This window comes from Haemorhous mexicanus, chromosome 2 (assembly GCF_027477595.1).
Source record: "Haemorhous mexicanus isolate bHaeMex1 chromosome 2, bHaeMex1.pri, whole genome shotgun sequence".
NCBI classification, from domain to species: Eukaryota; Metazoa; Chordata; class Aves; order Passeriformes; family Fringillidae; genus Haemorhous; species Haemorhous mexicanus.
The window spans coordinates 113,642,077-113,666,788 of record NC_082342.1 but is presented as its reverse complement, the minus strand read 5'-3'; the positions used below and the strand labels follow the sequence as shown (position 1 = coordinate 113,666,788).

The following is a 24,712-nucleotide window of genomic DNA, read 5'->3' as shown; positions in this document are numbered from 1 at the left end:
TTTCTAAAGCCATAATTGGGAATCCAGTTGTTTCATTTGCCACCTGGAAGGTCAAATACACAGAGCCCAGAGCAGAGCTAAGCACTGGTAAGAGTGATGAGACCACAAACTGTCAGACAAGATTTCAGAGTGCTACACACTCCTGGCCAGATGTAAATCAGCTGAAAGATCATTCCCTTACAGGGAAGAACTCAGTGGTCTATTCAACAAAATTCTGGGATCTCATGCTGACAACTGAATTATGGTGAACTCTGTGAATCTTGACTAGAAATCACTACAGTCTTGTTTGTAAAGACAATAGAAACAACATCAGAGTTTGCAACAGAGAATAATGCAGAGCATAATGAAGTTTATCAGATGGACAGACAGACATAAATTACATTCATGTTACCCACATTAACAGAAATATGTAGTAGATTCTATTCTTATAGAATGACTATAATCAATGTAAGTTGACTTCTATTCACAATGGTTTGTGTGGCTTTCTTTCTGTTTTTTACTCAACATTCCTTGCAATTTATCCTTCAGTCACATCTATGACAAAAACCTTGTGGATTTTAACTGTCCTTATCCCCTAACAGAGGGATTTGGCAGCTATCAGGAAATATAAGTTTACTGCTTATGTTTTCAACCAGTTTTATGTAGATTAAAATAAATTGTCAATTAGCAACAGACTCCTCCTACAGAACCGGGATGGCTGCCTGTTTAATGGTCTCATACTCAGCATTAGCAAGATAAAAACCTCACCAATGAGTTTAAAAAAGCAGCACCCTCCAATTACCTTATTGCTTAGGTGGGGGAGCAGCTCCAGCACACTGAGCACACCAGCCATGCAGGTTTTGTGTTCAGGCTGCAGTAACAGAGCTGATGCTGGAGCAGCCCAGTTTTCCTGCCTGCCACCTGTCCAACACATGTGCACCTACCAGATAATTGACTGTAAGATTCAGACCCACCTCATCTTCAAGATTTTCTTCTGCACTATGAAATTGCCACTCAAAAATATGATTTCTTAACCAGATACTCCCTCCCTGATGAAACTTCAGCAAATACCTCAAGAGAAGCTCCTCTTTGCTCAGACAGGCTTCTTTCTAAACACATTACACTCATGATCTCTGCCTAGGTTATACTCTGTACCCCAGGCTAGCTGAAGTGGCAGCAGTTAACTTTGCATAAAGCAGGTTTTCCCAATTCTTTTGTAATTCTTAGACAATATTACCCTTGCCAGGCTAACTTTTAGGACTGGAGATGCTGCAGATATCTTTACCCCTAAGGAAGCAGATCTAGTAAAAAATCCTTGGTCCTGCATTCTCCATCACTCCTGCCTAATTAGACAGATTCTGTGCTGAAGCTCTAAAGGCTGCTGCTTGTTCTGCCTTGTGCTGGTACAAGATGTGCCAAAGCCACCCCCCCTCACAGAAAGAGACCACCTGGTCTGGCCCCCTGCCCTCTGTGGCACGGGTAGTTGTTAAACAGGAGAACAATGACATCACAACCTGCAGGAACATTTGCACTATTGAAAGGAGACTAAGGAGTAACGAGACACTGGTTTTAATAAGCTACCACTTAAGGCTTCCCTGCTTTAGACAACACATTATTAGAGACCAGGCCTGGATTTCAAATTAAGACTTAATAGGAAAAATTGTTCTTCTCCTTTCCTGCACTTTTGCTCTCTTTCTAAATGGCCCACAATAAATTAGCTGACAAAAGCTGAATCATGAATCAACCTAGGGCTCAAAAACCAAACCAGTCAGCCAGCCTTTAAAAGGTGACAGTGCTCCTTTTAACAATGCTCCTGTTATATTAAGCAGCCCTGGGGCTGATTAGGAAATGTAGCTTTTTTCATCCTAAAGTGAGTGAAGATTTCACACAACAGAGAAGTTAAGGAGCACTAAAATGTGAATTAGGACGCTGGGAAAAATGCAAACCTCCCCTAAAAGGATGGGCTTTGTTCTAATCTCCATACAATATGCAGAGAGAACATTAATTTCTTAAGTCAGAGTAAAGCAAAGATCTGATATCAGGTGTGCAGAGGAAGGAGACACTTCTTTCATTCCTGCTCCACTGTGACATAATCCCAAAGCTGTATGGAAGTGAGCTTCTCAAGCAGGTGGTTGCTATCCCTTGCTTCATGAGAAGGGTAGAAAAGATGCCCAGTGAGACTATCCCCAATGCTTTTGCCCCTTCTCTTACCTCCCTAGAAGTGTATCTCTAGAATGGAGTTTTACTCTTTGAAGCTATTGTTGAGAGAAGATACATTAGAAATAACATGCACTTATTAGCATAAGACAGCAAAATTAGAGAAAAACTAATAAAAAGGTACAGTTTATCCTGCATATAACTGCATCCACTGCACACAGGTACCATATCTATCCAGAGAACATTTGCTCACCCTCCCAAGACAGTTAAGGATTGCCTAAAAAATAAACAACAACAAAACAAAAAAGCAGGGGGAAAAAAAAGCTTTACAGTGTAGAAGAACACACCACTTATTTTTGCTAGCTCTAGCCACACAGTTGCTTGTGACAATTACAGCACCCCCAAAACTGAACCTCCCTGAGGGGAACCAGTTAGAGGCACAGGAATTATGGTGAATCCACTTCAGTCAGTGAGGTTTGCAGTTACTACAGGCACAGTGACCATCAATGCTCCTGCCATGGGCATCCTCCTGAGCCCAGCAAGACAACTGTCATCTGCACTCCAAAACACCTCTGCTTCATCTCACCCCCATCTTCCTGGGAGGGAGGAGAAGCTCTCTAGAGACAGAGCTGAAAGGAAGGGAGAGGAATTATCCTCTTTTCTTCAATGGCTCTGCCATCAAATTGCCTGATGCAAGAAATTGCTCCCACTGCTGAACCATTATGCTTACTTAGCTGGAAGCCAGGACCTGGAACAATTTAGTGACTCAGCAACAGAGGAACATTTTCCATATGCAGTGACTGCAGTGGCACAGGACCCACAGCATTGCCTCACACTGAATGACAGAGCCTCCACCTGCTGCTGGCAGGAAATTCTTTGCCAGCAGGGAAAGATTGTTTACACTACATATATTTACTAGCATGAGTGTATTTAGGATAGGCACAAACTGCATCTTCACACTGGTAAGGAAATTCCTAACAAGAGCAGCTGAATGCTGCATGGTGTGGTGGCTGTAATTGACTTTTGCCACTTTAGAAGCTGAGATGGATCATCTCCTGACAAGGAACCAAGCTCTGCTTGAACCAAAGCTGCATGAGGTACAACAGCCTAGCTGGAAACCCTGCAGGAGGAGGATTAATGGCATTACTGACTCTTCCCTATGCTCCAGGAAGCCACAGGTTCCCCCTCCCAGCCTAGTGCTGGCACTGAAGATCACAGCATGGTGAATCTAAACCTAGTGCACACAGCTTCAACACTCAAATGAAAAGAGGTACATGTCATACATGTGCTGCTTAGAACACACAAATCCTCTGTACACTGAGTTCATTCACATGGAGGTCTGAAGTAAAACTCAAAATTAAAGTGGCATCAGTAGGTAGCCACCAAAGCATGGTCCCCATCCACAGCTATTTTTCTCCTTTCTGGGGCCCATAGCTATATATAAGCCAATGAGGAGGAAGGAGGGGAAGAGCTGCCCACATTAATTCAAATAAAATGACAGGAAGACATAAAAATGCACAAATACAAAGCTTACCATGCTGAAACTGTAGTGTCTAGCTTGGTTTCTCCTCCTTTCACTTAAGCATGCTGCTTGCAGAATGCCATGAACAGGAGCAAGAAAAACCAGCTTCACTTCCCAGCAAGGTATTTGCAGAGAGCACACACCCAGGTGAGCAAACCAAGTGTCAGCAGGTACTGAAGGACCAGGAAATGTTTGTTGCACAAAACCAACAAATTTGTAAGGTGAGATAGAGCCAGTCAAGACACCAAAGTCAAGTGGCAAGAAAGGAAAAGCAAGGCATACTTGTTGATTGTGATCTTGGCCAATTGCACATGGATTAGACCGAGTGAGAGCTCTGGTCAGTATTATAATGTAAACAGTGAGCAGATTCTTTGGTTCAGAGCAATCCTCAAAGACCCTTAGAGGCAAGAGCTGGAAGACTCATAAACTGGGAAGTCATGTCTTGCAATAAAGAAGGGAACATGTCTGAGTGACAGCAACGCTGTTTGAAGAGTCATTTAAAGCACAAGTTGGTATCAGTGCCCTGGATTGAACTCAGGCTGAGAGAGAAGCTGAAAATATGATTCCTTATGTCTGCTGCTTTCTAACCAGTGCAGTATGAGTGTGTTTGACTTCAGAGTAATTAGAAAAACTCAGATTTGTTAATCAAACAAAGCCAACGGATTCAGAAGCAGTTCATTTTTTAGGTTGGGCACAATTCCAGCTGTCTGGAAATGTCTTGGCAGGGCTGTCATGTCCCTCCCTACAGGAGTGCAGATCTCTGCAACCACAAGCAATGCCTGTGAGCTATATCTAATTTCTACAATTACTGTAATAATATTTCCAAACCAAAATCATGAGTGTTTAAAGACTAAAGCAATAAAGTTAAAGCTCATTAGGTCTATGGAGCAGACCTTGCTGCGTAAGAAAGCAATAAATTAACTTGCCTGACTGTACAAATAAGAGAGCTAGGACTAAGCTCAGCACTGACAACCTGACCATTCATTAAACATTGCTCCTTCTACAGGTCTCACCCTGATTGCTTTTCAGCCCTGATAAAAAGCATTAAGCAATACAAAAAAAAATTTAAAAGAAAATAAATTACATTTTCTGTTTCCCTGCTGTAGAAATTCAGGCTCATGCAACTGCACAGTCAGGTTACACCCCCCAGGAACTGGAAACAGCAGTGCCCAGGGAAAGCTCACTGGAGACACTGCTGGCTGCCACCCCAACAAGCTTAGCTGATTTTTCAAACTGGGAAAAACTCAGCAGCCATCCAGGCAGGGGAGCAAGTGCAGAACAAACCTCAGGTAGAGAGAACACCAGGGAGTTCATTGGGGAACATAAGCCTATGCTCCCTAGAGATCCTACAAAACAATGAAAGAATTTAACTCCTTCAGAGGTGCTTTGGAATAAACAAATATCTAAGAATCCTTTCTATGTTAACAGAAGATTCAGGGGAATCTGTCATGTTTAAAATAATTTATTTACAAACAGAAGGCCAGGAGTGGGAAGAATGCCACAATAGGGTGGCAACCTTTTTCTTTTGTTTTGCTCTTCATTGGGTAAATATGGTTTACCTTCCTGGCTGAGAATTCAGCCAGAAAAGAAGATGCTTCTCCGGGCAAGAATGGAAAGAAAATTCAGTGGGTCAGCTTGCCAATCAAAGAAACCAAACAGATTGGAATCAAAGATTGAATGAAGGAAAAATACTTCTGCTATTGTTAAGCAAATAGCATCTGTGCAATGTTAAATCAGCCATGAAAATATGAGTTGGGGCTTGAGTCATCTCAGTCTTAGTACTTAGTCACAGTGTGTGAAGGCAGCAATTCATTCAGCCCTGAACTTTACCTTAATACATGTAAGTTAATCCCTGCATCCTTATATTTTCTGTGATGAAATGGAAAGAGAAGCAGTGAACTGAGGTCTAGAGTAGAATGGATTTAGACACAGTTGTAAAACAAGTTCTAATCTTGACTTTACACATTTTGCTTAATGCATAAATTATTAATTTAACCAAGACTCACCATTATGAAATTTTACTAAGACAAGAAAATGTATCAATTGTTTATGTTTAAAAATCTGTAGCACCCTTTCCCCATATTAAAATAGACATGGTGTTTTGGGAGCAGGAAAAAACTTGTTGACATTGAATTCTTGCAGAAATTGAAAGCAAGTACAATGCCAGCGAGATTCCTAATTCTTCTTTCTGACTACCAGTGTTTCTTTACAATATTAACACAGTTCAGGGGAAGTTAAATTGATACATATTGTGCTATGACATGGATGCAGTTGACACCAGGATCACAGGAATGGAGTGGCTCACACAGGACACCCAAAAGTCCCTCTCATGTCCATTACACATCTGGTCACAACCTTTATTCATCATCCTTAAATTCCCTGTCTCCTCTTCACTGGGACTTGGGGCTGCAGCCACCATCAGGTGTGAGATCCCTGGGGCAGTGGTCTGCACTGCAGCACTGTTACAGGAAGCTTCATCTGACATGAAGTAGGAAATGCATGGTAGAACAAGTGCACAATTTTCATTACTTGACCAGATCCCTCATAAAAATATAGGTTTCTTTAACTGCAGCAAGTGATTGACTGAAATATCAGCAGGTTTATTTGATTTTTTTCCCCCAGCAGAATTTTCTCACCAAAAAACCAGCAGCAGATATGTTGCACAGAAACGGATGATGGTTCTTCAAACACACAATAGAAATCTATTCGTATTTTCAAATTCAAAGGTTTTCATTAATTTGCTGAACTAAGAGTACTCCAAAGGAAGTGCCTTCACTTCAGCAAACATTTCATTTTGCAGAAAAACTCATGACTCATCTGAGCTTTAGTCCACTTGAAAAAAAATCTGTTATTGATTTTGCTTTTTTCATAAACAAACTAAAATGAAATTCTCTCTGAGCTCTGCAAGAGGGCTGCAGGAATATTGCTGAGGAACTGCTGAAGAGTGAGAGAAGAGAGAAGTAGAATCTAAAAGAGGAGACATTTGGGAAGGCATCCACCAAGCCAGTGAAACCCACTCTGAGCTAGGGGAGAAGGTAGCACAGACCTGGTGTGTGAGAACTTGGAATGAGGAAAGGTGCATGTGGAGTGTGTCTGTAGGAGATGAAAAACCCTACTCTCCATTATTTCATCCTGTTTGATGCCAAGTGCTCATTTACCTTTCTGCCACAACAGGGTGGTGTAGTAACACTCATTTTACACTGTGCTTGACAGTGGCTTTCTACTTGATTTAACAGAGTAACTGGATTTGCATTTTAATGAAAGAACTGCTTGACCTCCATGGACATGGCAAAGGTATCCCATCATGCATTATATGACTTCTCTCCATAGAGGTGTGCAAAGTCCTTGGGAGATTCACCTTTGCAGGGTAGGGGTGGAGATCAGGATGGTTTGGGGATTTTGGACTAGGTCCAAAATCTTTAACAGTCCTTTCTAATTCAAACCATGACTTTTTTCTGTGATTTCTCTAATTTCTTCTGACCTAATCATTCCAGTCCCTCACCATTAGCAGCAGAGAGAACCAGGCATTTCCAGGGCATGACTCACCTCATCTTCATGGGAACATTTCACAAAGGTCAGAGGAGCCCTTGTCTGGGAGCATCCATTTCTCTCCACTGACTGTGACGGGGATGAAGCACGACTGCCTCAAACACAGGCAAGCAAAACAAGTGAGCAAATGAGTCCCACTTCTCGTTTCCAGCACAAAATGGGCTGCTCACAAGGACACTTGTCCAGACATTTACCAGAGGATATAAACAGCCCAATCAGAGAATGGGATGAGCTTGGAGAGTTGCCTTGATTTGTTCTACATTAAATACAATGCTGCAATGTTTACAAGCAGCAAATAAAGCTAACAGGTCTTTTAAATCTTCCATGAAATGCATCAGCATGTTCCTCCAGAGTATCTGCCTCAAAATGAACGTGGTCAGAAAGTCTGCATATATAAGAATATAATTTTCCAAAATTCTTGTGGCAGGCAGGAAAAAGCCCCCCAAAAATCTAGTTAGAAAATGTATTCCCACAGGTAAGACTGCCATGTGTCTGAAGTCTGGGTTGTGCATCAGCTGTCAGAGCCCTGAGGATCCCTTCCAGCTGGGCACAGGAGATAGTGGACTGTGTGGAGTTTCCTTCTGCTTCCCAAGGTGAGATTTGCAATCAAATGTCTATCCAGAACAGCTCAAAGTAACAGGAGATGCTCTGAGGGGGGCAGCCATGTGTGGTCCATGCTGAGGAGCAGAGTTGGATCAGAGTTGGATCAGTGAGAAAGGAGCTGGGCTCTGCTGCAGGATTTCCTTAGGACCCCAATGAACCCACAGCCCTTCCAGCAGCAGCCTGTATGGACTGTCTGCCAGCAGCAGGCACAGATCAGCATCCTTTTTCACTCACTGTATGACAAAGAGAAGTGGCAGATTCCTCTGAAAACACTGTTATTCAAGCCAGAGGAACATCTGGATGCCTTTCCTTGCCATTTTAAAGCTCTGCCTGTGCAGGGCAGCCCATCCAGTGCCTCAGATGGATGTCCCCTGAAGCAAAGCCATGCAGCTGAAGCTGCCAGTGCTGAACAGGCTGTCTGGCTGTCTACCTTGCACAGAAAGCAGCCACAACTCTTGGCAGCACAGTCTCCCACAGTGGTCACTGAGCAGCAGCCAGGGACAGGGCTGGAGGAGTGAAGTTCAGAGCTGCACAAGGGATCACTGTGTGAGAAGTGCTCCAAGCCAGGAGGAACTGGGGGCAACTGCTCAAGTTCACTTTAGAGAACATGACAGGAGAGGCCAGATGTCCATTGCAGAAACACCTTTTGAGACCTGAGGCCTCGACCAGTCTTTGCCAGCAATCTGAATTTTTCAAACAAACAGCATCTCATGGACACAATACTATGATAGTTTTTGATAACTGTAAGAAAAGGATCAGAACCTTTCTCATCTACTCTTCTGGCTGAGATCTGCCAAGGCAATTCCATAATATAATAGTAGTGGGTGCTGTACAAACAGCAGGAAGATACAGAAGTTCTCAAGAAGCAGCTCCTACTCTAGCAAAGACCTTTAATCATGTTTCTTCACTACAGGTTCCCTTTGTTGCCATACCACACACACCTCCCTCTTTCCAGCTAGATGTCTAATTCCAGTGGCACCAGAAGCAAAAGAGTTCAAGAACCTGGAAGTGAACTTCCAGACTGTCTGCCCAACCCAGGGCTACTTGTCCAGATTTCCAGAAGAACAGGTGCTGGGCACGGCAACTACCAGTGGGTCACCAGCTTTTAGGTGAAATGGGAAAACAGAAATTATTCCAGAGAAAGACTTCACAGAGCTGCATTCACAGGGTATTAATCACAACCTGACCTTTCTGCAGCATTTTTCTACCTCCTTTTGGCCAAGATTTACTGCATCTATCTGCATAATAAATGTTTCAGCCTTTTAATTGTATTTGCAACACAGACAGCTTATGCCACTTGAAATTATACCAAATTTTGTCATTATGTGAGGGTGAAACTACTCAGTGGTCAAGACAGAAAGTACAGTGGATGGACACTTACAGTAGAAAATCTGTGAAAAATCTTGCAGAACAGAACAAGTTCTCTGGGATGGTCAGTGTGCACAGAGAAGGCAACCAAAGTCTGCCAGCCCAGAAGGGATGGTGGCCCCATGTCCTCACCTGGAAAGAACACCTCCAGGATGGCTGGGACACAGTCAGGGGCTGCTGACAGTGGTGTCTTTTGCCACTGGTGCTACTTCTTTTTACCCCACAGCAGTCATCCCATCACAACTTGACTGAAAAGCCAACTTCCTCATTTACCAGTACAGGTTTTAAATGCTAAGGATATATTTATGGAAGCCTGGTTAATAATTTTCAGTGTGAATAGGGCTAGATTTTTTCCAGTGATCCAGTGCTAGATACCCATGTTCCACAGCTGAGCATTTCTCCTGACATATCATGTGCAGCAGGTATAGTTTAATAGATGCCTTCAGGGAGTGCATAGGAGTGACAAGGACACAAATTTTAGCTTGGGACTATTGAAAGGTTAACAAGATTTATCTATTCAATCACTGACTCATTCAGAGCAGAGATTTGAGGTAGGTTTTTTTATTTTCCCAGTCAGTGTACCAGCTTTCTGCTCCACAGAGCTCGTGCTCTCAGCCTAGCAGGATTCCTCTCAAAAGGATTCCTAAATGCACCTTGTCAGGGGCAGATTACCTTGTATTCCAAGATACCCTGACAAAAAAGCCTCCTTACATGATAAATAGACATGACTATGGGAGAGAAAAAGACTTTATGGGTGATTTATTCCATAGCAGATCAAGTGATCTTTCCAGTCTGTTGATTTTGGAACACCACTCCCCAGTGGATACTGCCCTGTGTTCCTACAAGCAGCCTCTTGGGGACAGACAACCATTTGGGTCTCCTCAGAGACTGAAGGGGAATAACCTGTCAGGACTACAAATCTGTTATTTTATGACTGAAGAATAAGCCTCCCAGTTTTTAAAATGTCCCTGGTCTTGACTCTATCTACATCTTTAGTTGTTCCTTTATGATTACTGCAAACCAGCAAGTTCAAACACACTTTTCCTCTTTAATTTAAAGTCCCTAAAAGAATGTTTCCAGAAACCAGAGTAAATAAACACAAACAAAAAAGACATTTTAACAAAAAAACTTTCTGATCATCCTAAGTGAATAGTCTATAGCAACTTTTACCTTTACCACTTGTGAAAACCAGTTATATTCCAACTTTCAGCAATAAAGCTTTTGTGTGTGTGTGTGTGTGCACAATACCCCTAAGCAATTGTTGCTTAATTGTGAATGATATTCCTGGAATTCTTCAGGAAACAAAACCAAACCTGTAAGTCACAAGGTCTTAGGTACAGCTTTTGGTACTACCTCAGGCTTTCAACTATTCAACCTCTTAAAAATGTGTCAATTTTTATTCAGCTCAGTTGGCAGTATGAAAAGATTTTTAAAATACACAACCACAAATCTTGTTTTCCACAGGATTCCTGTTCCATTCAACACTTAGGAAAGATAATGGCAAGGCAGCTGCCCAAAATTTCTTCCAAGTTCCACCATTCAGCATATAGCCTATGTCTCATTAGTGGTGCATTTTCTTACTCCTGAATACAGAATTAATAGAAGACCTAAGCTTTTATTTCTTACTTGTACACATGCATCTATATGTAAAAACATGGATCTTTATATAAAAATTTTGATATATTAATTTTTATTTAGAAAACTAAAATCCTGTAACTTAAAAGCAGGACAGGAAGGGAAACACTTTGGTAACCAAAATATCTTGATGTCTGGACATTCCAGTTACAGACAGCCTGACTTTTCAAGTGTACAGTATATCCATAATCCTACATTTTTTCAAGAAACTCATGGATACACATCAGTTTGAGTGTTGTGTCCTGAAGTACAAAATTCTTCACATAGGGAGCAGAGATCCTTCACTCATCCTCTTCCCCCCTTTCAACTACTTCCCCCTCCAAAAAGCCACAAAACTTTTTGTTTTAAGGGGTAACCCCCCATATTTATCTTTTAGGTATTTTTTAATATTTGTACACCAGTGCAGAACTGTAGAGCAATGACTGTGCTTAAGAAAAAGTGAATGTGAACAGGAAAACTGATAAACTGGAAAACCAGTTACAAGTAATGAGATTATATTTCCATGTCCCTATTCATCAGAGCATCTAAAATCAACTGGAAATCTGAAACTCTTCTCTACAACATTCATTTACAAGCATCATCACTATTCTAAACATAATAATTCCCCCACAGAGGATTAGTAATAGACACAGCGAAAGTCTGTCATGGAGGCTGAATGTCCTTTCCAGCTGTGAGACAGCATCTTCTTAGAAGACACTACAGGATATATATTTCTGTAAGCTTTTTCTCATGTAAGATTTTAAAAAGATACAAAAATGAAACAAAAATGTTGAAGTCAGAGAGAATGGTATTAGGGCTGTATAATGTACCAGGAGAAGCAGTAAAATCCAAGAAAAGCCTACATTACAAACTGAAAATACAATAAGCTAAACATAACTAATGTAGCTTTGTCTTTTCCTCACCTTATTTACTGAATGAGAAGCACAGCCTTGTAAAGAACACACCTCAGGCTATTAAAAGCATGTTGAAAGAATAAAATATCCTCCTCCAGTGTGAGGGGATGGTACTTGGAAAGAGATCATTGAAGTTTCTCAACTGCTTCAAATTTACCCCAAAAACCTACAGACCAAACCCAAAACAAGAGAGGCCAACCTGATCCCTTTATCAACCTATAATCTCTCTGTAGGGGTAATTCAGTGTGAAATACTTGTTTAAAATAATATCTGAAGACAAGATTAATCTGTAATATTTAATCTGTTACTGAGAAAACTGCAAGGCATTTCTGAAATAATGGATCACCCTTAGAAATGGCAGTTACTTCTCTTAAATAATGAGTCCTAGAAACTCCAAGCCATGTTTCAACAAACATATTCAGGTTCTCAGCCTCTCCCTCCACTCCGTCATCTCTTATATTCATAAATAAACTACCTGCAGCATTACTGCACAGCCTCTTAAAAGGAGAAGCACTGTACATGATGAAACAATTCAGGATGGCAGATGGAAGAACTTTCTGGTTGAACTCAGCATTGTTTAGCTGCCTGTTTGATGGCACAACTCTGCAGTGAAGCTGTGCCAGCCCATAGGTCAAACCCAGCACGAACTGCAGCACTCACAGAGAGACCACAGGATGCTGAGCTGTTTGCACACAACATCCTCAGGAAGGTCTCCTGCCACAAGGAAACATGTGGTGCTCAGGCAGGGAGCACCACTCCATTAACAACAACAGAATTTTAAGCTTTCCTTGAATTAAACTACAGCTGGAGCACTTTGTTTTGGTGCATAGTGAGGGAAAGGGGTTGTAGGTTGAGCTGTGCTTTTCTACAGAAAGGATCAACCTTTAGATCATTGGATTTTCCAACCATGACATTATCAACTTTGATAGGTTCTGGTAATGTTACTCAATAGATTTGGCAAACTAATAAACAGACACACTATAGAAATGACTTCATTTCTCAGCATTCCATTCTTCCTTTCTCAAGAGGAATTTTACCATCAGAGATGCAGAGCTGCCAAATGTCATCTATCAGATTCACCCCACCTGAAGCTCCTTCATTGTTCAGTTTCCCTCACAGCAACCCAAGTGCTTTTCCCCTGTTGGGAACAAACACATCTGGTCAGCTCACCACACATCTGTCAGATGAGATAAGAGGAGGATAAAATTTGCTTTGCAGCACCACACCTGAACATCTCTCCTGGTCTGTGGCCCACCAGGGAGCCCAGTTCAGTTTCCCTGTGCAGCTCCAACCCTTCCAAATAACCCAAAGTACATGGGAAACACCCATCCCACAGCCATCCCACAGCTCAGGGCAGAGGTGTTGCCATGACACAGCAAGGGATACAAGTCTGCACATCAGAGGAAGAGAAACAAGAGGTTTGGAGATGGTGTGGGCCAAGGATACCTTGCCCACGTGTGAACAAAATCTGATTTTTTCAGACTAGAATCTCCCTGGGATTCTTGGCAGATAAAGGAGAGGTTGTCTCTGTGTAATCACTGAGATGATGTCACATGTGGGATGTTCTCAATTGTTTGTAAAGTGAATAAGACAGGATAATAAAAAATATTCTGTTTAAATAAAAAAAAAATAAATAAAAAGCCCAATTATTTATACACAGTCCAAATGTTTGGGAACAGGGATGTCCTACCCAGGAAGCAAAAGGAGAGGCACAATTAGATTTCCAGGTCTCTAGGTGTGGACTAAAATTGGTTTAATAAATTAATTCATTGCCCCTAGATGTACTAAGTGCAGGTCTTATTGCTGTTACAAACTGAAGATTACTCATGACCTGCTGAGGAGACAAAGGGAAGATAGGATTGAATATGAAGTGTATGAATGCTTTTAGATACTGGCTTTTCCCTCCAGCCTGCAGAAGGAAGATTAGCTGACCACTTTGACACAAATTACTCAGACTTCTCATTTTCCTGCTGCCACAGAATTGGGTAAGAAGGATTTAGGCTGTCAGATTCAGCAAAATTCTGGGGAATACATGATATATCATTTTATATGTGCTCATATATATAATATCTCATGACACTAGTCTCAAAATCCATGCACCAATTTACCTGCTCTGACATCTTTCTCTGAAATTTTCATCGGCTTTTTTATGTATTCACTTCTGCTGTAGTAGCAGGAAAAGCTCACTACAATTCATTTAAAGGCATTTAAAGGCAAATTTAGTATTACTTGGCTCTCTCCAATTCTTCAGTTGGATTGTGCCTCCTCAGTAATGTATTACAGAGATTTCTAAAATAAAAGTTCCATCTATACAAGTAATTTTCATGTATGTTATTATAAAACCTCCAAATTCTTGGGAAGTTTCTTGAACACTTTTGTTCTGTGATTCTTTGTCATGCAAATCATCAGTTCACCTCTGCTCATGAGAACTCTTAAACCCATGCAAAAATATGGAAAGGGATGATCCTCCAAGAGGAGCAGCAGGCTGGTACGAAGGTGAAATACATGTACACCCCAGCAAATCTCTCAGCTTCTCTCTGCTTCTGTTTGCAGCCAGCACAGGGAGAACTCCATCTCCTGGTCCAAGAGGTTGTGCCAAGGAAAAACAGGGGTTGAATGAATTAATAAATTAATTGCTTTACTTTGTCATAGGTGTACACCTTTTCCATTTTCACAAATTCATACCCAAGTCTTAGGACAGGGACTTCAGACTTAAAAGGATAGGAAACATTTTCTGTCAGGGAACAATTTTTTTGTAGATGCTGTTAAAATTTGTCTGGTTAAAACCATATTTTAAGCTTGTGGAGGAAGGCATAGCTCATACAAGTTCAGTAAGTCTTGCAAGAGCTACCAAGTACACGAAGACAAACTTCCCTATGGTCAAATTCAGGAAATTTTGGAAGAATGTGAAGCAAAAATACCCAAAAAATAAATAAAACCCAACCACAAGCACAAAATAAAATAAATACAAAACAAAAAATATACTATGTGCAAGAGGCATTGGGCAACCTGATCTATAAGAATTGCTGATTATGCCACTTACAGTGCATCCAAAAGAGTCAATTCCATCTGTTTTCACTCTTTACAGAAGGGAGGTTAATTCAAGATTTCTATAACCATCTTTGTCATCCCTTAAACAAAGAAATTCAAACTTCTGGGACAGCTGAGACTACTTGCTTAGTTAGAAGAAGGAACGCTACACACCAAAAAACTTCCTTTGATGACTTTCTCATGTAAACCAATACTAGAAATGGTGCAAAAGTAAATTAAATTGTAGATTGAGAGAACAAGGCTCTGAAAGCTAAGACTAATACTCTGGGGTATCAGAATAGAAACAACTCAGTTTGGGAGGTTTCACAGAATTTAGAAACTGGCTTTGATTTTTGGACTATCAGGTCCATTAATTGCAACAGTCCAGACACAAATTTAACTAAGGAAGCACAGGGGCACCGGTTTCATTTAAGTTTTGATTTTTGGACAACTGTGGGAAGGAAAAATAAAGTATTTCTTGGTATTTGCTCCATTCCTTTTGTACTTTCTGGTATAATGTAAATGCTCTTATGTTTTGGTCTCAGAGAGCAAGAAAAACTGCACTAGCACAGGTCATGAAACGTCACTGAAATGCATCACAGTTAACGGTTGTGAGCCTAAAACACTATTTTGCTGTTTTCCACTTGATAACTTCTCTCCTTTTTTTTTTTTTTCTCTCCATTTTGTTACAGCTTCTCTCACCCTCACCCTACTTGAGGTCTCTAGGCACATAAATGATTAAAGTTATTTAATGTGGGGAAGGTGTAGCAGTATTTTGGCAAAGTAGTCATCCTGTCTTTAGTGCTCCACAGGAATAAAAGATTGAAGAGAATTATACCAGGGGTTGGAAAAGGGACTCTGAGGGTGAAATAATTAGACCAGTGAAAAATTATCTGGTTTTGCTAGAGATCAAAGCTATTATTTCCATTGTGTTTCAGCCATTATGACTGCAACAATCATTCTGTTCACACTCACTCTAGACTAAAACCTACTCAAGCCAGTCCAGTTTAGATGTTTTTCCAATGCAGAACTGCCACAAACTTTGGAAATCCTAATTTTATTGTCAAGATTGACATTAAAATTTGTCCCCATGAACAACTCAGTTTTGGGTTTTCATTAAAGATTGAGGACTACCAGCCTCCAGTTCTGCTTCCAGCCTCCAGCAGATTTACAGATCTGCAGGGGTTCCCACATATAACTGAGTGTCCATGTGTGAGGGAATGAACCATTGAAATTCATGCCTGGAAGGGCACTAAAAGGACTCTCCCCATCCATTGTGCCAGAATTGTCCATGAGAACGAAGAGCCCAGTTTGAACTGCTTTAAATACAGAATCCAACCTGTAATATAAACTGACACAGCTCTGCTGAAGACATTGAACTGTCATTATGTTGTTCAGTTGGCTTCATCTCCATTTTTAGTTTCCCTCAAACCCAACACTTTTAATGCAATGTTGTGTTACAGCTGTTGGAGAAAAACCAAAAGGTCTCAGGTAGCCAGGGCACTGCAGCAGAAACAGCACAGCCCCTGAGCACATTAAGGCATACTCTTCCTCTGGCAGGACCACTGGGCGCATTTTCATCCAAAAAGCACAATTTGTAGAATTTATATTTATTTCTAAATAATCCAAAACGTCTTAAGTACCACACACCATTTCAATATGACATCATGACCATGCTGACCTTCTATTTACACTTCATTTTATGCCAGGGCTCCAAAACACAATGGGAGAAGTCAACCTTTGCTGCTGAGGATTATATACAGTGCACAAAACCCACAGCTGGAAAGCCAAAATTGTGCTGTACCATACTGTGTATTTATCAAATCAACATCCTCAGATTCCATCAGGTATTAGCTGGAGATGCAGAAGTGATAAGCTGGGTGGGTCAATGCAATGGGATCCCTTAAATAACAGAAAAGTGGTAATGCATTAATAGTCAAATAATATGGTAACAGTCTCTTAAGTTAAGGATGTAGAAATTATATAGTACAAAAAGTAATTGCATTTGGCTAATCCAAAAACATTTGCTTGACTTGTGGCTGACCAAGTGAAAGAATCTCATTTTTAGATTGCTGTGCAGTTGGCCTATTTTCTCTTTGCACTATCCATAGGCACTGGTAAACAAAATGCATCAAACCACAGGGAATACATTTCAATATTAGAGGTATTTTCCACTCCTATTTTTAGGTACTCTTTCAAAAGAGCAAGTTTCTGTCTGTGCTTTTCAAATGAACCACAAACTGATCAGTTATACAAGGTCCTTCAAAACTCAACAGAAACCCACTGGGAGCAAAGACACTCTTCCCAAACCACAAACACAGGTTGTTAATTGTCACTGGCCTCCTGCTTATTCTTGTTACTGGATATTTTTTAATTAGAATTACTGATTAAATAACAACAACAACAAAACAATCTGAAACAAAAACTTGCATTCCTGGCTGTGTGAGGCTGCCACATGATGATACATTATTCTGTCCCTCCTGCCCTTCCTCTGTTCCTTGAATGTCATGGTGAAAACCTTCAACCTGTTCTCATTCCCTCCCCAGTAATAAAAGCCAGAATTTCAAAAGGGGCTTTTTTGAGAATGCTAAAACTAAACTCAGTTTGAAAAAAGTGCAAGTTTATACATGAGGTGTGGTCTGCTGCCAAGGAGAATCAGCAGAATTGTATCAAATCAGAAGGCAAGGGTGTCAAAAAAGACTTGGAGTATTTTAGATTTTTGGGCAATCAAAACCACATGTGCTACACACAGCATGTACAATAAACTATTCCACCATAACCCCCTTGTGCAATTAAAGTGCCTTCATTTTTGCTGAACTCACGGGGTTTTCATAGCTGAGATCAGCTGTTTGTGTGCCAGTGATACACACTGACACACCCTGAACAAACCTGCAATCATCCATGACATATTGTCTGATGGCTGCTTTTGCTATCAAACCAAATATGATATTGCACAGATTTAAAGTTCAGAAGCAGTTATTGTTGTTTAAACATTACTTTTTCAATTAAATGGAGAAAGGTCAGAAGAAAAAAAGCATTATTTGTGATGTTGCTATGCATTTTACGGTGGCCCACTACAGACATAGTGAGCCTCTGAATCAATCTACAGTATGTCTAAAATTATTTTCATGAAATTATTTTCTTTAGTAACAGAACTGGCGCAGATCAATCCCATCAGAAAACAAGATGTGAAGGAGTGCAGAGGCTCAATGACTAAAATCCAGAACCTTCATGATCTCAGCAGCCACAGGAATGGGACAGAGGACAGACTGCATTGTTCAAAGACTTTTACAGGTCAATGGTCCAAGTCTTCACCAAGCCTGACACTGAATTCTCAACTGCTTTTACTCCCAAATACAGTCTTTTCATATTTGGAAACATGTTGTGGCAAACTAATATGAAAATATTTTCACAAAATTAATCAGAAGTGAGTTCATATTTTCAATTCAAATACAAGGACTCTAACATTAATTATTTAGGCACTTAATTGAGAATGTGCACTTTCAAAACTAGCCTACCACAAATCATGTTGATGTGCTGTTGCTCTCTTCCACAATAAAAGTGAAATGTCACTGGCAAGGTCATGCTTTAAAGCATGGTTTCATGCTGATTTCATGGCAAACAGCAAATTCCTGCAAAGTTGGAGATTGTAAGAAAAAAGGTTTGTAAGAAAAACACTTGATCAAGAGGGAATTGTACTTTATCATGGATGATACCATTTAAATAATTCCATTATAGGTTCTCACAATCTTAACCAAAACAAACCCCTGCTGAAATACATTCAGGAAAAAGGAGAAATCCAAAGGAAAATTATTTCTAGTGCCCAATGCTGACAGCCCAGATAAGGGGACAATGCATGTTCAAAAGAATAAGCTCCATTCAGGCTCTGCATCTTCATCTAGGAAAGCCAAAGCCAAACAAGCACTCCCTAAAGGCAGCACAGGGTTTACAAACACACAATTCCCACCCCTCTTCCAGGGCACTCCTCACTTACCCCTCAGCAGCCAGGTGCCACTTGTGTTTGAACAGGTTTCTCAAACTTCTCCACCTTTCTTTGCTGTCATAGTTCCCCAGCAGAGACAAATACCAAGGAGGTACAACCTTCTCCCTTATTCATTTTCAGTCTTACCTAATAAATCATTATTCTTCAGTGCATTAATCACTGTTCTCCTCCTAACTGCTTCCTACTCATCCATGTTGTTCTGACAGTGGGGGTTTCAAAGCTAGACAGAGTTGAGAACTACATTCCCATTAAAAACTCATTTTTTCCCTCTAAAACTTTACACTGGTAGCAACAATAAAGAGAGCTCTAACCTGCATAAAGATGCCAACAGTTAATAGACATTTTCCACTACTCTAGCATCTGAATTTTAAAATATTTAAGAGGTTTAAAATGCATCTGTAGAAAAAAAGAATAGAAATGCTCCTTGAGAGACAAATATACTTGCACTTATACTCCAGAGGATGATTAGAGTCAAGGAAGCTGTTTTAGAGTTGGCAACTGTGAAAAACATTACAGAAAAAACAGCTAGTTTAGAAAACACTGTTAGGAAAAGTGGCTTTGCAATGGAACATTTCCATGCAGACAGCTGTGTTCCTTTTTTCTTTTTTTTACTATTAATCTTCAGTGCAAAACTCAAATATGTTTCAAACTTACAGGCTTCAAGAACACTCACTTTCCTCATATTTCAGTCTTCTGGATGACTTTAGACAGGATTAAGACTCTCCATTCCCCACACAAATCTCATGTTCTTGGCTGTTGATGTTAACACACTCCAGGATGCAGTTCTGCCATTGCTGCACTAATGCCTACAGCAAATGGATGCTAATTCCTAGACCATATCTTTATTTAATTGAATATTTATTTAACTGAGGCCTTCCAAAATTTTGTGTGTGTATAAACACCTGTTAATCTTGGCATTATTAGCCTACTTATTTTCTTAATATTTTGAGAATGGGAATTTGGATCCTTATTTCCTCCATTTTTCTCTTCTCTGACTCACCAGGGATTTTGTGCAAAGATTCAGGAAAATCAATGAGGTTTTAGAACCAATAATAAGTCAAACACTTCCTGAGACTGAGCTTCTCTCGAGCTCTGCAATGGCTACAGAATTAGGGAGGCAAGTTCAGATTCAAAGCACATAAAACTGCTCAAAAAGCCATCAGCTGTGTCATGCAGTAACTGCCAATGAAAAATATCATCTCTGAGTGACAAATGGTTTGCTTTCAAACACCAGTTTTTCACAGATATTCAATAGCAGAACCATTGGAAACAATGTTCCTCTGGTCATGGACATTTGCTTCCACATTATTCAGGTAACACTTGCAATTTTTTTATCATACACATAAAAAAACTCCAAACCCAAACATCTCCTCCAAGCTCCACTCCTGTTCAAGCTCTGGATACATTGGTGCTGTACACAATTCCTACACTGTCTCCACCTCAGTACATATTTTATAAATTATATAAAACCTTGGAGACCCTCATCCTGTGAAGTGTTTGTCTCCCACCTGTGGATGCCCTGCTACTCACAGAGCTTGCCAGACACAGCTTGTGCAGGTGAAAGGTGGCAGGTGAAAGGTGGCAGAGTGATCCAAAAATCACTGGAGCCCCAGGTCAGAGACAGGATTATGTCCAGCTGCATGCAGATCACAAGTCAGCCCCACACAGAATGCAACCACTCCTAAAAAGCACAGGCTGTGGTGAAAGATAATCTCTCACAACCCAAAAAAAAAGTTATATATCAACAATGAGGGATGCCCCAGGTAATTTAAGTATTCCAGAGGCACAGTTAAGTGAAGGTGCAGAGCAACTCCCTTCAAAATAAATAAAATGCTTATTTAGGGAGCTTCCTGTTAATGCTCATTTGTGGAATATAGTTCAAACCACAGTGGAATTTTGTTTCATTTCTGATTCCATTTCTGTTTCTAAGCAATGCAAAAAGCATACCCAGGGAAAAGTTAAAAAGCAAATAAAAAGGTCCAGATTAGAGTAATTGAATACAGAAATTTCAGTGCAGGCAGAGAAAGATTAAAAAAAAAAAAAAGAAAAAAAAAAGCCGGACAAATTTAGTTCTCAAGCAACTGATTCTGTCCTGAAGCTGTGCTCCAGCATATGCAAAGCCCCACAAAACAGGGTCACTCAGTCACACCTAGGACAGACTAAGATATGAGTTTAAAAGAGAGTTTTTTGGGTTTTTTTTAACAGAAGACCCGGGGTGTTTGGAATAGAAAGAATGCAGAAAGCTTCATTGTTATATAGTGTATATACAGTGTATATTTGAAGGAATGCTTATGCATTCCTTCAAAGGGTTGAGAAAAGTTTCTGTGAAATTCAAAGAAATACACACAGAAGAGCTTCCTGTGCCTATCAAAAATTACCCTCTACCTACCACCCTTAGAACCAAATCCATGCTGGTCTTCAAGGTTTGTTCTTCCCACTGTGCTTGCCTGTTCTGCTTTCCTATGTTTCCAGGCTCTGGGTGAAGAGCCCCACGAGTGTGCTCATCCCTGCTATGAACAAAGTTTGATTAGGAGGCAGAGTAAATGTAGGCAAGGCAAAGGGCAATAAAACACTGGGAAGCAGTGCTCAGTCACAGCACAGTCCTGCACTGCAGATGTCTTCAGCCATCATTCTAGCAAACAGATTCCCTTCCTCCCTCTACCCCACAAGACCAAATGTCTCACTAAGAGATGGTAGTTAAACACCAGATATGAAATTTATCTCTCTTGATAAGGAGACTTGGAGCATTATGCAATACAAACATGTTCTGCAGACTGGCAAACGACTGGGTGACTACACCATCACACTGAAAATTGTTTAGTAGGATCCTTCATGCCTACTGTCTTTCCATTGTAAAAAAAATACAGCTTCAACCCAAAATTTACATAGAATTTTGGTTAAATAAGCATTTCTTTATCCTTAAAGAACTTAAGATTTCACTTACCATAAAATCTAAAACAGTCAAACATGCTACTAAGTATTTCTAAAGGGTAATCATAGTGCTAAAGGCTGCTCAGAAATGTTAACATGTTAAATAACTTCCAATGTTTATACACTTTGATAGTGTCTGGGAATTGGACCCACACCTGAGCCTTACAAACCACATGCCTCAAAGCTTACTCAGATCTATGAATAGCAACCCTTGTCTTCCATAATTGCTTAGGTGGAAAACAGAAACAAGGAGACCCCTGGATGTAATTGCACTTGGGGAATATTTTATATTAAAGATACACAGAAAAACAACAAGTGAAAGTCTAACCATTGATGACACAGAAACACAGAATGGCTTGGGTTGAAAGGCACCTGAAAGTTCATCCAGTTCCATCCCCCCTGCCATGGGCAGAGACAGTTTCCACTGGATCAGGTCACTCAAAGCCCCACCCAACATGGCCTTCAACACTTCCAGGAATGGCTCATTCACAGTTTCTCTTGCAATCTGCTCCAGTACCTCACCAAGCTTATGGAGAAGAATTTCTTCCTAATATTCAATCTAAATCAACCCTCTTTCAGATTAAAGGCATTACCCCTTGTCCTATCATTATATGTCCTTGTCAAAAGTCCCCCTCCAGCTTTCCTGTAGCCCCCTTTAGATACTGAAAGGGGCTACAAGGTCCCCCCAGAGCCTTCTCCAGGCTGAACAGCCCCAACCCTCTCAGCGTGCCCTCATATCAGAGGTGATCCAGCCCCCTGACTATCTTTGTGGTCTCCTCTGAACTCCAGCAGGTCCACGTTGTTCCCATGCTGGGAGCCCCAGAGCTGGATGCAGCACTGCAGGTGGGGTCTCACCAGAGCAGAGGCACAAAATCTCCTCCCTGGAGCTGCTGCCCATGGTGCTGCTGATGGAGCCCAGGACACGCTGGGCTTTGTGGGATGCAAGGGCAAGTGGCCAGGTCATACTGAGCTTCTCATCTACCTACACCCTCAAGTTCTCCTCAGAGCTGCTGTCAGGATTATTGAGCCCTTTTACATCAAGGAAGTTGGGAAGCAAAGGAAAGAGAATGCATGGAGATTGTGCTCTGAGAGGATGGAGTTTTCCTGATTATGTGCCTAATCAAGGCAATAAGGATTCATTATGATCACTTGTTCTGGCTTCCCCTACATAGAGCCCATAAAATTTCCCCATACTCAGTCTTGCTAGAAATATACCTGCCTTTAGAAATATCGTCCCTGATTTAGTTTTTTAGTGATGAAAACCTCTAAGAACTTATTAGTCTTATGAAAGTTTTTATTTTTAAAACTTCCCTCTCCAGTCCCAAGATGTTCAAATTTCCAGCACTGGCTGTTCTTAAACCCTTTTTTTCTTCAGTAAGGAGTCCATTCCTCTCCTCAACCTTTTTAAGCAAGAATCCAAACACTTCTTCCTTTTGGATCCACCAGAAACAACAGATGCTCCAAGCATCTCTGCTGCAGAGGTTTTTAAAAGGTACAATGGGCTGCACCTTGGACAAATCTCCCAGCTGAAGTGCACACAGAAAAACAGTAACACTTGTGCACTTCAGGAGTAATTGTCCAACCTGCTCTTCTATAACCTCAAATTCATTGAAAGGGCTACTTCCCTGGCAGTCACATTAAATGTTTCCTGCCAAGACTTTCCAAAAATCACTAACTCTGGAGTGCAGAATCCCTTACTGTTCCCTTGCTATGACTCCACACTTGGAATACTGAAATTAGTGCTGCATTCAGTAGCTCTTAAGTATCCAAAACTACTGTGTAACTGGTTCTTAGCCTCCATAATTTATTCTTTTCTTTATATAGCCATAAAATAAAATTGAAGTTATACATTATTGTATTTAAGAATAAGTAACTATACATTTTAAAGAAAGAAAAATAGAGGCAGCACAAGGCAAGAGCCGATCTTCACCTGGACGCCACAGAGCCTCTCACCTGCTCAGCGGCGAAGAGAACTGCACGCCCGTTCTTTATCATCCCTCCCACGGCACAACAACCCCAGACGGCATCACTGACGGGGCAAGATTCGCCACCTGGGATTTTCGCATTGCAGAAAGCATTGTTCAAAAATAAAACCCCAAGCACATATGCAGGCATCCCCTACCAGGTTATTAACACCAAAGTACCCGGTCTCCGCAGGAGGAACCGGGCCAGCGCAGCCCCCGCTCCGGGCAGGGCGCAGGCGGGAGGGTCCCCACCGGCACCGTGCCGCAGGCTCCCTCCTCGGGTTCTGCTCTCAGAGTAAAGAAAATGGACAAAAAGAGAACTAAACAAAACACCCCCCTCAAACCAGTTGCTAATAAGAATGAAGGACTCACCAGGAACCTCGCAGGAGAGGAAAATCAGGTACAAGCAGCACCATCGCTGCCGCCGCCGGGGGCTCCTGCTGCTAACTCGGCAGCCCGGTGGGGCTGGGAGGTGAAGTCCCTCTCCTGCGGGCTCGGCTCCTGGCTCGGGCACGGAGCGCACAGCCCGCACCGAGCGCGGACAGCCCCGCACTCCGGCGGGGCACGGCAGGCTCACAGCGACCCCGCAGGTGCAGCCGTGCCACGGCCAACCTGTCACCCGTCCCCGCCCGCGGCACCGCTCCTCCCGCACTCCGGGGCTCCGGGACTGGCTCCAGCCCAGCCGTCCCCGCCAGGAGCGGAGCCGCCTCCGCCGCGTCCCCCCGCACCTCTCCCGCTGCCGATCCGGCCCGGCGGCCGCGCTCCCGCAGCGCCTCTCGCCGGCTGGGAGCAGGGCCGGGATGCCGGAGCAGGGCCGGGATGCGGAGCCGGGGCCGCCGTCCCGACCTGCCGGGAGCGGGGCGGAGCAGCCGGCGGAGCGGGAGCGGGGCGGTGTGGGGAGCGCCTCCGCAGCGCACCTCTCCTCCCTTGTCCTCCTTCTCCCCTCTCCTCCTTCACCTCTTTCTCCCCTCTCCTCCTCTTTCTCCTCTCCCTTCCCGCTCCCCTTGGCCGCCCGCCCCAGGGTGCCGCCGGCGCTGTCCCACGCATTGGGGACAGTGCGGACCCAGGTCAGGTCACC

General features: G+C 41.9%; 1 protein-coding gene across 7 annotated transcripts in view; it reads right to left on the bottom strand.

Annotated features, from left to right (window-relative positions):
• Positions 1 to 24,248, bottom strand: part of SYTL5 (synaptotagmin like 5) — an 80,177-nt gene extending 55,929 nt beyond the window's left edge. For 3 of the 7 annotated variants that reach the window (XM_059839964.1, XM_059839965.1, XM_059839966.1), the window contains exon 1: positions 24,007 to 24,247. The gene's annotated coding sequence lies outside the window, so the exon portion shown is untranslated. Of the gene's footprint in view, positions 1 to 3,670; positions 3,800 to 24,006 lie in introns of those variants that run through there. The other 4 variants (XM_059839960.1, XM_059839963.1, XM_059839967.1 and 1 more) reach the window with 3 other exon arrangements.
• Between the last annotated feature and the right edge of the window lie 464 nt (positions 24,249 to 24,712).